General features: G+C 33.6%; 1 protein-coding gene across 1 annotated transcript in view; it reads left to right on the forward strand.

Annotated features, from left to right (window-relative positions):
• The first annotated feature begins 4,934 nt into the window (after positions 1–4,934).
• Positions 4,935–14,828, forward strand: part of LOC127217970 (teneurin-1-like) — a 593,057-nt gene continuing 583,163 nt past the window's right edge. The window contains exon 1 of the mRNA XM_051178980.1: positions 4,935–4,953. The gene's annotated coding sequence lies outside the window, so the exon portion shown is untranslated. The remainder of the gene's footprint in view (positions 4,954–14,828) is intronic.

Below are 14,828 nucleotides of genomic sequence, written 5' to 3' on the forward strand. Positions count from 1 at the left end.
ACAAGGATGACCCCAACTAAGAATGTAAGCAATGGTGGAGGAGAGGCTACCTTAAATGCCTTCATCTAGAAATTATTGTATTAGAAATTATTGAATCAGTGGTAGGTTTTAAGATGAGGTATGGATGACCAATTGTCCTAGTTTGCTTTCCTGTTGTTGGGATAGTCACCAAGACCAAAAGAAAATTGGAGGGGAAGGAGTTATTTAACTCACAGATTACTTTAGTCATTGAGGGAAGCTACGGCAGTAGCTTGAGATATGAACCAGGAGGCAGGGTAAAGGTAACAGGAACAGAATCAAAAGCCAGGGAGGAAGACTTCTTACTGGTTTGCTCCCTGGCTGATGATTATCTAGGCTTGTACACAACCCAAGCTTACTGCTATAGAAAATATTAAGAGAAGTATGATATTTGCTAAAACACTGCACTTACGGGTTAGAGATATAAGAGGAACTTGTCCATAGCAAATTATGGTACCCGTTAAGTTGCTAGAAAAAACAAAGAAAGAAATAAAAGCTATGGACAAAATAATTATTGATACATTGCACTAAATTTAGAGGGCATATTAGAATAAACCATTCTTGAGAGGTGGAGCTACAGGGAGACAAATAAATCAGGTAGAATTGTTCTCTGCCTATTTCGATGAGGTCCACAGGCAAATGGAATTATTGAAATTCACTAATGTAATTAGTCTTTATTTATTAGAGAACCAGGGAGGGCTGAGTTTATCCTGTCAGTACTTCAACAGAATATTAGTGGAAAATTAGGTAAGTTAAGACTTTATCATATTTCTGTGGAAAACACTAACAATTTGCTTCATTTAAAACAGAAGTGATTATTCACTATATTTCTTCATGTCATGTAGTAAAAATAATTAAGTAAAGTTAGACTACAGATTACTTGGTGATTCAGCTACACTCACCTCTAATGGAAAAGAAGAAAAATAGCATTGACAACTTTTGGCAGGTCTCATCATTAGAAATACCCATATTGCCAGAAAGAAAAGAAGATACAGCCAATAATCTAATTGTAAAGGTTCTTTAAACACAGAGGAAGAAAATGACAATACAAAGTGGATTGGCATTAATTGTCTAAGAGCACTGATTTTTGTAATAGTGAAACTGTCTCTGTTATTATCACAATTATTTTCTACAAGGTCTTTGAGTAAATGCTCATTAAAAATATAGCATTTGGGTTTTCAAAGCATGGGAAACAACATGGAAAGATACAGTCATAAATAAAAGAAACTATAGTGAGTTATGTGTGAACCTGAGGGCCTTGAAAATAGAAATGGTGTTTATATATCTGTAACAGATAAAATTATTAAGTAATTGAATAATTATTAAAAAGAAATGAAAATTGAACCATGTTTTAATTTTATAGAAGTTATACTTTTGAAATTCATTGAAGATAGCAATTCTATACACATATAGCTCTATTTCATATATGTAAATCTATATATATTAATATCTTTTATTAACATTTTGAATCAAACTTTCAAAGCCTCATCTGCTTGCCATCAATTTCTTTCCAATCATGGTTGGCACTTATTTAGAGATACTAAGCTACTTCTTTATATAGGCAATAGAATATGATTCTTTCATAGGGTCAAACTACAGGTAATAAGTAGCTGTATCTGAAGTATGGACTAAATGATATCTTAATGATATCTAGATTTGGATATAGGAGTTGGATATGAAGATGCAGCCCATTCCAAAAGTTTAAGTCGGTTATGTGGGCTGTCTTTTTCATTTTTTATTAATTAATCAATTAATTTTTTTCCATCTTGACCAAAGTTTACCCTTCTTTCCTCCTCTCCTCCCAGTTATTTTCCCCAACCTCCCCATCATCTGGTCCCACTCTCTTCCCATTAGAAAAGTGCAGGTCTTTCAAATACATCAATACATCAGCCAACCACAGGATATCAAGTTGCAAGAAGACTAGTCACCTTCTCTCCTATTAAGGCTAGATGGGGCAAACCAGCAGAAGAAAAGGATCCCAAGAGCAGGTGACAGAGTCAGAGACAGTCCCCATTCCCTCTTCCAGGAGTGTGGGCTGTCTTTCTGATGTTGATGGCTTCTGCTGTTTTGCCTCTGGTATACATTATTTGCCTTATTCCACTGACAGTACTCGCAAGCATTCCAATTTCTTTTTGTTAAATGGAGGTTGACAAATGAAGTTATTCAACAGTTTCTTCTATTTGGAAATGAACTCTTGGGTGAAATAGAGAGTTGTAAAAGTTAAGGGAAGTGGAACATGTTGGGAGTTAGAAAGCAATAGCAGGTAACCTGGGGTATCAGACATAGATCAACCAATACTCTGGCCTTCTATAATCTTAAATGGGGCTATACACTTCTAAAGGGTGAAGCAGGAAAGCAATTCAGAAGTGAGCAGAGAAGAACTATATCTTTTTAAAGCCAATTTGCTTCCCATTTGTCTGTGTACCTCACCAAGCCAAAATGTTACATATAGGACAGTTTATTTTTTAAAGTACATTTTTTTTACTAGCTTCCTTGCAGAATCAGCCTTATGGGTATGAAGCCAATTTCTACAGACTTGCTCTGGTGTGTGCAGCAGAAGAGACAGGGATAATTTTTGTAGTCTAGATGTCAGTACTTGCTGAAGTGTCTTCCCTTGAAAGATTCCAACTTAGCACTATTATGGAACCACATCAACACTTGAACAGAACTATGTCTTTTTTTTTGAGTAGCATTAACAGTGTTGAAAAATGCACATCGAGCAATTAGATTGCAACTAATCAAGAGCACTACTTCAGTCTATTATGAGTGATTTATATATAGTACATTGGACATGGAAATCATTAGTAATAATATTATACTCTATTATCATTACAAGGTCATTTTAGTAATTTTTTAAAAAGTGGCAATGATGTTATTAGCCTACATGTTTAAAATTGCATTTAAATATTGTCTTTTGTCTTGATACACTCATAAAATTTTAAAAATGCTTCTTCTCTTTTTATTTAAAAGTTTTTTTTTCATTTTAAATGCTAACCACAGTTCCCCCATCCCCTCCTCCTGCTTGCCCCCCACATCTCCCTTTCCAATCCCCATGTACTCCTCAGAGAGTTTAGGCCTCCCATGGGGAGTCAACAAAGTCTGCCACATCAGGTTGAGGCAAGCCTAAGCCCTTCCCCTCTCTATCTAGGCTGAGACAGGTATCCTGCCATAAAGAATGAGCTCCAAAAAGCCCATTCATGAACTAGGGATAAATACTGGTCCCATTGCCAGTGTCCCTACAGATTTCACAAGCCACAGAATTGTCACCCACATTCAGAGGTTCTAGTTCGGTCCTATACAAGTTCCCCAGCTGTCAGTCCAGTGTTAGTAAGCTTCCACTCAGGAATAAAAAAAAAAAAAAAAAAAAAAAAAAAAAAAAAAAAAAACAGAGCTATGAAGTTAATTGCTTTTTCTAGTTCTGAGTCTGTCATGTATTTCTCCAGGTTCCAGCTTTGTGATAGAGAAGAGCAAATAATATGTTGAATACTGCAAGTACCATCCAACTGGAGGCTGCACAGATTCAGAACTGCTTTGTAAACCAGATGAAAGTACTTTCTTATATATAGTTTTAGGGTTTGGTTAATTTTGACGTTTGAGGTTTATTTGTAAGCAGGTTTTCAAATAAAGTTTATGAAGTTAAAACAAACAAAAACAGACTTGTTCTCACTGTTCTAAATTTTCTCCAAATGTGAAAGTATTAGATTTAGGATTTAGTTGGTTGATGAATTGGTGCCACAGATTAATTAAATGCCAATCATAAAAATCTAAACATGTTAAAGATTAAAGTTGACATTTTCATTTTCTTCTGCTTTGCTTCACAATACTACCATTTATATGATGGGGATTTTAAAGAATTAAAATATATTTCTTAATACATGACTATATATTCACTACAGAAAAGTCATATAATGCAATATACACAAATGAGAATCATGTATTTTTAAACAATTTTCTATACTGTTTGCCTTATAAATTATTTTATTGTGTGGTTTACATTTACCAATATTTTGAGAAGACTTTATATCTTAATAGAATATCACACAGACACACACACACTCATATATATATATATATATATATATAGAGAGAGAGAGAGAGAGAGAGAGAGCTGTAAAGAAAAATTAATAGATCCTCCCTCTCTCAGCTCTTTAGAACATTTTTTAGAAGCATAGGAAGAAATTAGATGCAGAAACAATTAGCATGTCTTTATTGTTCCTATATCAGGCTTGTGGTCTACTTAGTCACCCATCATGTAAATTTTATCTGTTTAACCAGAATGTAATTGTTAGATTTTCTATAATTTCTGTTAATTATCATGCCAATTATTATATACAACTCTGTAGAAAATTCTTATTTTTTCTTTATAAGTGTAAAATTTAGAAAAATATCAAAAGAACTGCATGTTTTAAAAGTTTAACATCTATTGACAAATTGCTTTCCATAAATGTACCAATTTACATTACTTATTATTAAGTTCATATGCTAACAATCATTAGACTACATATTGAATATGATATAAATTGCAGGTAGATGTGTATCTCTCAAGTAGAGTGCTTACCTACATGCTCAAGTAAAGTTCCATGCAATACACAGTAAAACAATAAAAACAAAACTCCTATTGGCAGTGCACTTAATGTAATTGAAGTTTCAAGCAGACCTTTAAACAAGAAGCCCACTTCCCTTGCAAATAAGAAAATAAATTATGCTGTGTATATAGTCCCATCTCCAGACTTAACATCTCAGCTCTCAGTGCATATATATATATATATATATATATATATATATATATATATATATATATATCCTTCTCCCTCATAGAAGTACTGCATTGGATCTGTTTGTACATATATCTGAAAGATAATTTGGCCTAATTTATTTACAGGAATTACGAGGGTGACCTTTATTCTGCTTAACTTATCTTCTGGATCTAACAAGGTATGTTCAATCTAATTTAAATTTTTGATATAATCGGGTATATTTTTTCAATGTCTTTTAACTGAAATGCATACTTCAAAATTTTGAAATCTATTTGTTCATTTTATGCATAAACTTGTTTATATAGCCCATTATTGTAAGAGAATTTGTAAAATAAAATGATCAAACTGTCCTAAAAGTTTGAATTAATTGTGTGATATCTTTTATACACAGACACTAAAGCCAGGAGTTTCCATGACTAATGAGACCCTCTGTAGAGTGGGTGGGAATAGCAGTTGCCAATGAGAATATTTGCAAAATTATTTAATAGTTCCCAAGGACTATAATAAATACGTCATTTCTATCAGGGGAACAAATATTTCCATTCAGAATATGTACTACAGAACAAAATTTGCCTCCTGAAACATGTATGATTCTTTTAAAAGTCACAAGTGAAATATTTAAATATGAATTTTTGAATATTGACTGTGTTATTGTATTAATTTGTTTACCCTTCAATTTTAATTCCTTTCATCGTCTATCCATCCACATGTCCAATAAATATTTGCTAAGAAACCAACATGAAAAATCATTGTACCCTTTCTTCTGATAAATAACTAATGTAGCCATTATTCAACTAGAGTACTGAGTAAGTGCTTTTAGAGTCAGTCAGAATATATTAAAAATGGGGCAATTTTTGTATCATACATTGCAGTTTTTAATTTTACTAAAATGTTAGTCATTATTCATTTCTTAGTAACTGGGATACAGATAGCACTGCTTTTTTGAAAAACTGCCCTATCAGTGGCATCGCTATATATCATTAATGAAATATGAATTGTTAGTCAAAGTGGAAAAAAAAAGAAAAGATGATCTGAATTTGTGGTAAGCTGGTAAGTCTTTGACATCAATTCATACTTTTAAAACTACATAAATATAGAAATATACAAAAATCCAGAAATCTCCAAAATCTTAGAATTTGTAATACACTTTGAAAAATATACTAAAAATGAAAATATTGTATTAAATATATCATTTATTAGTTATAACAAGCCTATGACATAAATTTAAAATATATTGGCCAATTGTGGTTATATTACTCATTATTCTATTTAACCATACTTTTATGTATTATCTTTAGGAGAATTATAGTGTGAAAGGGATAAGATAATTATACAACAAAAATTATGATCAGAAAATCAAATGACAAATTTATAAGAAAATATCCATAGGAAAGAAGTAAAAATTTTCACATATTAAGTATTTTGGAAGTAATTCTCTTAATTTCGAAGATGTATATGTGTCTATTGTATGTTATTAGCATATCTTTCACACTAAGACAGCTTTTTAGCTAACATGATTAAATAGAGCATAGTTAAGGGGAAATATCCCCGACAGACTGAAAGATGCACACTTACAAAACTTATAGGCACTGACAGATGCTTCAAAGAGTATCTAGGTTTCATTCTTTCAAGAGAAAACATGGCATAGTAGAAAAAATTTTGCTGTTGACCAGAAAACGTAGACTCTACTCCTAATCTTATATTAATATTACATTTATACTTGGGTTATTTCTCTTTAGTTTTCTCATATATGATAAAAACTTTGAGACAAATAATACCAGCTTTCTCTCTGCTCAAAAATACTTTAGTTCAAAATTGGGGTGGGTTGTTGGATTTAGAGAGATGGGTACCTTTGTAAATTTTTGTAGCTTAATTGTGAGGACTTGGGTTTGATCTCCTGAACCAACTGGAGTACTTAAAAAAGATACTTAGGGCTTGCTGGCCATAGATTGTCATTGAATCAGAACGATTGAAGGCGGTTCAGTGTGTGATCCTGTCTGAAAAAGAAAGGTTAAAAGTGACTGGGGAAGTGTTATAGTTTGCATGAGAATGGCTCCCATAGAATTATATACTTGAATGCTTGATCTCCAGTTGGTAGAACAGTCTATGAAGGATTAAGTGTTTTGGCTTTGTTGGAGGAGGTGAATCATTAGGATTGGGATTTGAGGTTTCAGAAGGCCATTCTATTGCCTCATGCTTGTGTGTCAGATAGAAGATCTCAGCTGCTGTTCCATGCATGATTGCCTGCTTCCAGGATGGTCATAGACTTACTCTCTGAAACAATGAGCCCTCAAATTAAACACTGTGTTTTATAAATTGTATTGGTCATGTTGGTTTGTCACAGCAATATAAAAGTCATTAAGGCAGGAAGACATCTACATTTGGCCTCTGGCTTTCCTGTGCAATTGTGCACACAAGCCCATACACCCACTCACAGATACTCGCCCCCATAAAACATGCAAACACAAAAATTAAGGAAATTTGTCAGGTTTACATATGTAGTCAATTGCTGGTTAAATTGAAAAAAAGTACAAACAAATCATCTCGAAAATTTTTTGTTAAGTGGTTCAAATTAACTGGTAATAGGACATTTGCTTCACTTTGAAACCAAGTAGTCCTGTATTTTTAAACCACTAGCACCCACTCAGCCCACCCCATACTTACCCTGGCATTATACTAATTAGATTGATGTCTAAGTTTAGCTAGTAGTTTCAAGTTTCCTTCTTAGTAGAAGGCTTAACTGTGGGATATTTCCATGCTGATTCTCTCTGTGTCTCTTAAAGTTTAGCAATCTGTATGTTTTTTTCTCTTTTGCTAGGTGGTCATTCAAGGTCAACCATCTCTCTGTACCTTGAAATCATCTGAGTGCATAACCCAATGACTTCAAACTTCAATGCTTTCAATCTGGCACCTTTCATGAGCATTGTGTTCACATTAAAGTATTCGAAATATATTCTCCTTCATCTGCATATCACAGCAATAACATCCTGGGCACAGGATAGTGCCTAGGAGCAAATAACCACTTGGAATTAATGATCTGAGGGGCAGCTGAAGGTCCATTGACTCTTCTTAGTCATTCCTTCATCCCTATAAAATGTCTATTCCTGAAGTGCCAAGCCTTCAATAATTTTTCCCATCTCACATCAGATTAAGTAGTGGCTATAAATAATAGTATTTAATACATAATAATGAGATGTGGCAATGCAATAAAATACCAACAATTCCAGTACTATATAAAGATGGCTATCTGATCAAACCAAAAGAAGGAGCAGTAAATGAAGTTCATGAATCATAATGTTTTAGAAGTGACTTTCACATTATTGATTTGAAATGAAATAGAAGTAAAAATTCATATAGTTTAAGGGGAGTCATTCACTTTCTTTGGTTCCTTATTCCACTGATGAATGATCCAATTTAAAAATCATTGTAAAATGCCTCTGACATCTACTTAAATGGATTTTAAGTAGTATATGTTCATTGCCTCCCATTTAGCACTAGATGCAGTTTTTGAAATATATATAACTGTGAATTAAGTAACAAAATTACAACAGTGCAACTGTTCTTTACCAAAAGAAGGACTTTCATTCATATATGCATCGCTAGGACATACATTAGTTCTCCACAATGTTCTGAGCATGGTGCTCAGTTCTAGTGAAATAAGAATCAGCACAGGCAAGTTTTACACTCAGAAGCACATGGTATGTAATTGAGGGCTGATACATATCATATATGTATATCATATGTACATGTGTGTGTGTGTTGACAGCATAGAGGCACAGAAATATTACAGCATGGTAAGAACTTGACCTGATATTAGCAACTTTAAATATAGAGGATAGGACCAAGGAATATTGAGCAGCTTCTGGAAGTTAAAAGAGGTAAGGATGCATATTACACTCTGAAGCCCCAAGAAAGATGTTCAGTCTGCTGTTACCATAATTTTAGCTTATAAAGAACAATTTTTAACATTTGACTGCAAAGATTCTAAGATAATTCTGTGTTCTTTCATACCATCAAAATTTCAGTAAGTTATTAGACTACAGTGAACTTCTTAAGAAGACTTGCAAGTGTCTAGTTATATAATTCAGTCATCATTGCTGATAGACACAGTTCATGTTATTCTGAGATATATTGTCCAGTGATCATGTTCCACCCCACCCCAATTGCCAGATAGCCTTTGGGAGAGTCCTTCAGAGCTGCAGCCATTTGGTAGTTATTTGCAAACCCCAACAATTTCTACCAGCCTCATTCTCAGGGAGAAGTTAGATCTTTCCTGACACCTATGCATCACGTGGGAACATTCTTCCCATATAATCTTCTCATTTCATGTTTAGGCTACAAGGATTATGGTTCAATGAATAGTCATTTTTTCTTATTCTTTTTGGGAACACCTACAGAACTAGAAAGGGTTGAGGTACTACATTCCTAATATGTTTTTCTGGCATGGAGTTTCTGAGAAGCAACAGGTGAAGATTTGACCATAATGTGGAAAAAGTAGTCTTATGTTTTGGGCATGTTGCTTACAAGTGCTCAGAATACTTTTGGAACCAATTAGCTCTCCTTTCCTCCCTGAACTCTGTCTGGCCCTATGCCCCTCTCTTTCCTCACTTCCTTTGAAAACTAATGGTAGTTTGAGTGTTTCAGCATTGACTTGATACTTTCTGCAATACCCATTTTCTTTTCTGAGTCAGGGCTTCTCTGTGTAGCTTTATATACAAGGCTGCTTCTAACTTATAGAGATCCACCTGCCTTTGGCTCCCAAGTGCTGGGATTATAGGTATGCAACACCACTGCCCAGCAATATCCATTTTCTTATATTATATTTATTTTTGGTATAGGAATGAGCTTTATATGTTTAGGGTTTAAGTACAAGTAGTAAACCAATTCTGTCATTTATGTCACTGTTCAACTTGAGAAGTAGGTAAAAGGGAATACTTTTAAGACTTGGTCTCTTTAGCTTAACAATAGAGATAAAAAATATGTTAATAAATGACACATGTGTAAGGGTTTTAGTAAAGGAACATAGCATAAAAAGCAATTTGCACAATTTCATAGCATATAAAATAGTATATTTCATGCTCAATGAATATTGGCTATTATTCACATGATTATTATTGATGCAAAAAGGAAACAAATTGATAACAATTTAATCGATGAGAAATCAGCAACAACTGATTAGAAAGCATTGAAAAGTCTTTACAAATGAGATAATGTTGGCAGTAGTAGATCTGTCAATATAGGCAGTTAGAATATTGAATGGCAATTTTATAATACCATAAGAACATAATGGTAGGGGTATGCAGATACTTAAGCAAAAGAATAAACCCCCCAAATCCAACCAATAGCCTTTTTTAAAAAACTGCAATAATTGTATACCACTAATGTTTAATTTAAAATATGGGCACTAGGCAGTATAAAGAGCTTTGCTTCAGAGAGTTATATAAGGACATGCGGCCTACTAAGGCAGACCTAGTTTTGCAAGACCTCAAATCTTGCTAATGTTTGACAGATTTTAAAGATTGTTTATTAACATTTATCTATTTTCTTGTAATAAGGTAGTATTTACAGTAGACCTTCCTGGAAACATAATTTAAAATTTACTACCATAGAAAGGGGTAACTAGGGCAAGATTATAATAATCACTTTTAGAACATAGAGATCATCATTCTGGTAGCATAACCTAGAGGAGTCAAAAATGGGGACTAGAAAACCAGTCAGAAGACTATATCCATACACAAGAAAAGAAGAAATGTTAAAGACAAGAATTCTGGGATAAAGGCAGACATATTTCATCAATGGTTCTCAAGTTGAATGTACATTACTGTTAGTTGGAAGACTTGTTAAAACAAAATTTTCTGACCTACATATCTGAGTTCCTACTTAACTTGGTCTGGGTAATGGCTAAGATTTTCTATTTCTAACATATTCTCAGGGGATACTTATGGTACATGTCGATGGAATATACTTTGAAGACCATGGGCTTTTAAATATGTGGAACTGACTGGCATAGGAAATAGATACATGTTTAAAAAGAAAAGCTTAGAAGGCCAAATAGATGATGCTTATATCTGGTATTTCTAAAAAGGAAGTTTAGGCATAAATTTAAGGAAAAAATTGTTCATACCTCTAGCAATGAATGGGAAGCTGCAAATCTTCAAGCAGGATTTATTGTCAGGTTTTATTCTACCTTTGCAGATAGTTTGACCTTGTATTTTGTGCAGGCTTCTGCTGCTACCACCTAACTCATATTTATCTACACTGGTGCTATTCAAAGACAAGAAGGGAGATTGCAGATTTGGTAAATATGAGGGGGATAATGGGCCCCATTTTATATCTGTTGAATTTGGGGAACCTAACAAACATTTAAATGAGAGAACCTGAAAAGAGAAATGAGGCTTTAGAAATTAACTTAAAAATAAGCTTAATCCCAGTGGCAGCTTGGCCATTACTTGTGCAAACTGAAAAGACCATGTGGAAGTGGGGGCAGGGGTTCTCCTAGCGAAATCACTATGTAAACTTATACCTGATACATACATATACATTACTAACAAGAGGTTGTTCTGTAAATATATTCAACTAATACACTGTGTATGCATGCACATGTGAACTTACACACACTCGTGTGTCTATGTGACAAATGTAGACATATTGCAATTTAATTTAGTGGCTTTCTGCACATTAAACAGTCAAACCTATAAGGTTCTCTGAGTGCCAAACTTGCTTATAGCTGACTATCATCTTTAATAGTATAGATCAGTGAAACCAAACCATATTTAAGTTCCCCTTGAACATTCATATGACCTAGCCGTCTCTACATTACTGTTTTTGTTTTTTAAAGAAAAGTCAAAGGATAGCAGAATATCCATGCTGTTTAGGAAAGAGTTCCATATATGTTGTCCTTTTGCTGTCTCTTCAAGTTTGAAGGTAGTTAGAGGGGAAAAAAACTGTCTTAAAACAGGGTAGAATACATAAATGTTAAGGAAAAGGTTTAAATTAATAGGACTGATTTTGTTGCAAAGGGGAGTTATTATTGATAAGTTGATAACAATGCATTATTGCCTTGCATGTATGTGAATATGCAAATCCTGACATACCATATGTTTCAATGCTCTTATCTTATAGGTCCATAAATCTATAGAGTCTTTCCAATGTGAAGGGCAGAAATATACTAATTACAACCTTTCTTTACCAAAACTGCAATGAAAAAGACCAAAGGAATGATGTAATTTATTCTTTTGAGACTGATTACATATCTGTAATTTGTGGATAGGCTAGAGACCATCTACTTCCATCCACAAGGCTCATAGTGAACCTAACTTGTATATTGAATTCAGTTTCTTGTAACATTTAGCTATGACCTTTCAAGGGAAATAGAAATATTGCTCTGTTTGTACTTGCCTAGAAAACAAAAAGGTAGGAAGAAAGAAAGAAACACTGGAAAAGCAAAGACAAGATCAAATACAAAGCTTAGGGAATTTGATGAATTCCCACAGATAAACTATAATCTGAAAGGCATGCATGTTTAACAACAAGATGCTTATGTAGTGGGATGAGAGTTGATGGAGATGAAGCTTATAGTTTCTAGAAATTCTCACTGAGCAGAGGATCTTCCAGGAAACTATTATTATTTCAACTTCTTGATATTTCTAATCTGACAGATGAATTCAACGGTGTGCCTTTTCAGTAAGACAAAGGCAAACTCTTTCATAATTCTACACCTTACCACAATAAATTGCAAACCACTAGTTCAACATCCTAAAGCAATTCCAAGAAGTATTGAGAATTGAAGTATTTTCCCTTTAAAAAGCAAGAAAACTAGTGATAAAAATTCTGAAATAAGTACAAAGGAAAAATGAAATCCTATAACACGTGATATATAATGTGCAGAAGTGATGGCATTTTCTATAGAATAGGTGTTAAACTAGTGGCCTTCAAATAGAATCCTGTTTTTCCTAGGTTTCTGACAGATATCAACTTAAACAATGTAACAATGTAACTTGGGTTATTAAACAATGTTTACTGAAAATATACCAGCTACTTATTTATGTGCAGATTCATTTGTATATCTGCACTTGTATTTTAATTTTATAGGATGCATTTTAAACAATAGAGATGACTAGATATTTGAAATGGAAATGATATAAACTATTATCATTCAGTCTTTTCAATATGAGCTAATATAAGTCACACAAATTTCCACTACCCTTATTTTTAATCTCATTTTCTAAGTTTCTTTGTTAAAAAGAACCTTGATTGATACTGTAATATTTTGCTAAGCTTACCACAACATCCTGTAGGATGTGTCATTGTGTCATCTGTTCTAATTTGTACTAAGATTATCGTTTTAATCATAAGAGTGCATTAAGTTAATGTTCATTTTCCTGCTGACAGTAGTTTGAGGAGGTGGAAGAAAGAGCTGAAAGAAGATCCTTTAGTAATTCTAAGAAAGGCTGATTTTCAGTTAAATACATTTTTGTAAGTCATTTTGTCATTTTGTAAACATTCAATGATTATGCCTTCAGACAGATGAAATATTCATTAGAAAGAGAAGTGAGCAAATCACAGCGCTATTAAAGAATAGCAAAGGAGTGGGAGGCCTGTCAAGAATATTCTGACCTGAGGAAAAAGAAATCAGAGTGCCATAGAGAGGGACCAGTGAATGAAAACTTTTTTAAAGGTTATTTCCATAAAGTCTGAGGAAATCTTGGCCTTCATTAAGATTTTTGTCCCTGAGAGTTTAAACTATAAGTATGGTATCTGCTTTGTCTGCAGAATAAAAAAGGAGATCTTCACTTAATCATTACCCTAGGAGCAGAACATCCTGCTATATTTGAATAAAACTGCCTCCTTCATTACTGATGGGAACACTGAGTCCTCTGTATCAGTGATTTATGTAGAGCTTACTAAAAGGGCTAACGTATAAATGAATGGTCAGTTTAAAGAATAACACTATTTGTTAATGTGTCTAGTATCAGATTAAATACATTATACTTCCAAATATTAAGAAATCTACCAAGTAAGCATTGGCCAGTTAAAAATTCTACTTTGCATTCCATTTGCAGTGAAGCAACATGGCCTACCATCTCTTTATAAACAAGTTCATTTCTCTATTTTACTTCTTTTTTTTTTCTTTTACTTTTTGGCCCCCTTCCTCCTTATACAGTTTAACGCCTTAGTTTTTAATATCTTCCCAAAGATGTCTATGTTACTTTGCCCATGGCAGAGATTCAGTGTATTTTGTTTTTGTTGTTTATTTAAGTGCAATTTACTCCTAGTGAGAAGGATCGAGTCATTTTTTAAAGGAGACTTTTTGAGTATAGCTTTTCTTCTGTGTGTGTGTATTTTCTTGTAGGGAAGTTGTGTATATATTTTTGGGAAAATGGAGCTAGATAGATAATTCAGTAATTAGAGCACTTCTACTTGCAGAAGACCCAGGTTCATGTGCAAGCACTCAAATGGTAGCACACAACCATCAGTAATTCCAGCCCCAGAGGTTCTAATGTTTTCCTCTGGCCTCTGTGAGCACTGCAATAATACATGGTTCACATCCTAAACAGCAAATACTCACACAAGAAAAAGAAATACTGGATAACAAACTGAAGGAATGGGATGAAACTGGTACATTTCTAATGCTTTAGATGGACAATCAGAACATTTTATCCAATGAGCTCAGATAAAATGCTCCATGGAGGTGTTGTCCTTATCGGTGTTACCTCTAATGACTAGTTAGTTCCTAGAACAGCATCTGACACTTGTAGGTATTTATCAAAATCATATTGAATACATTAATGAATGAATGTCAGAGATAGAACTGTGCTAACCAAAAGAGGAGAATAAAAAATCTTCTGTTGACTTGCCTTATTCACCTCAATAATTAGACTTTACCTACCACGCTGAGAATTTCCCCCACAGTCATATATTTAAGGTAACGATTGAATATCTAAGTACAATTGTATGCACATGCTAAATTATACTTCTTGTGGGACAGCATGGCAGGATTCTACTTGGGTTATTACAAATTATATTGCTAGGGTAAAAAGTGTTTTCACATTT

Source organism: Phodopus roborovskii, unplaced genomic scaffold, assembly GCF_943737965.1.
Source record: "Phodopus roborovskii unplaced genomic scaffold, PHOROB, whole genome shotgun sequence".
In the NCBI taxonomy this organism is placed as follows: Eukaryota; Metazoa; Chordata; class Mammalia; order Rodentia; family Cricetidae; genus Phodopus; species Phodopus roborovskii.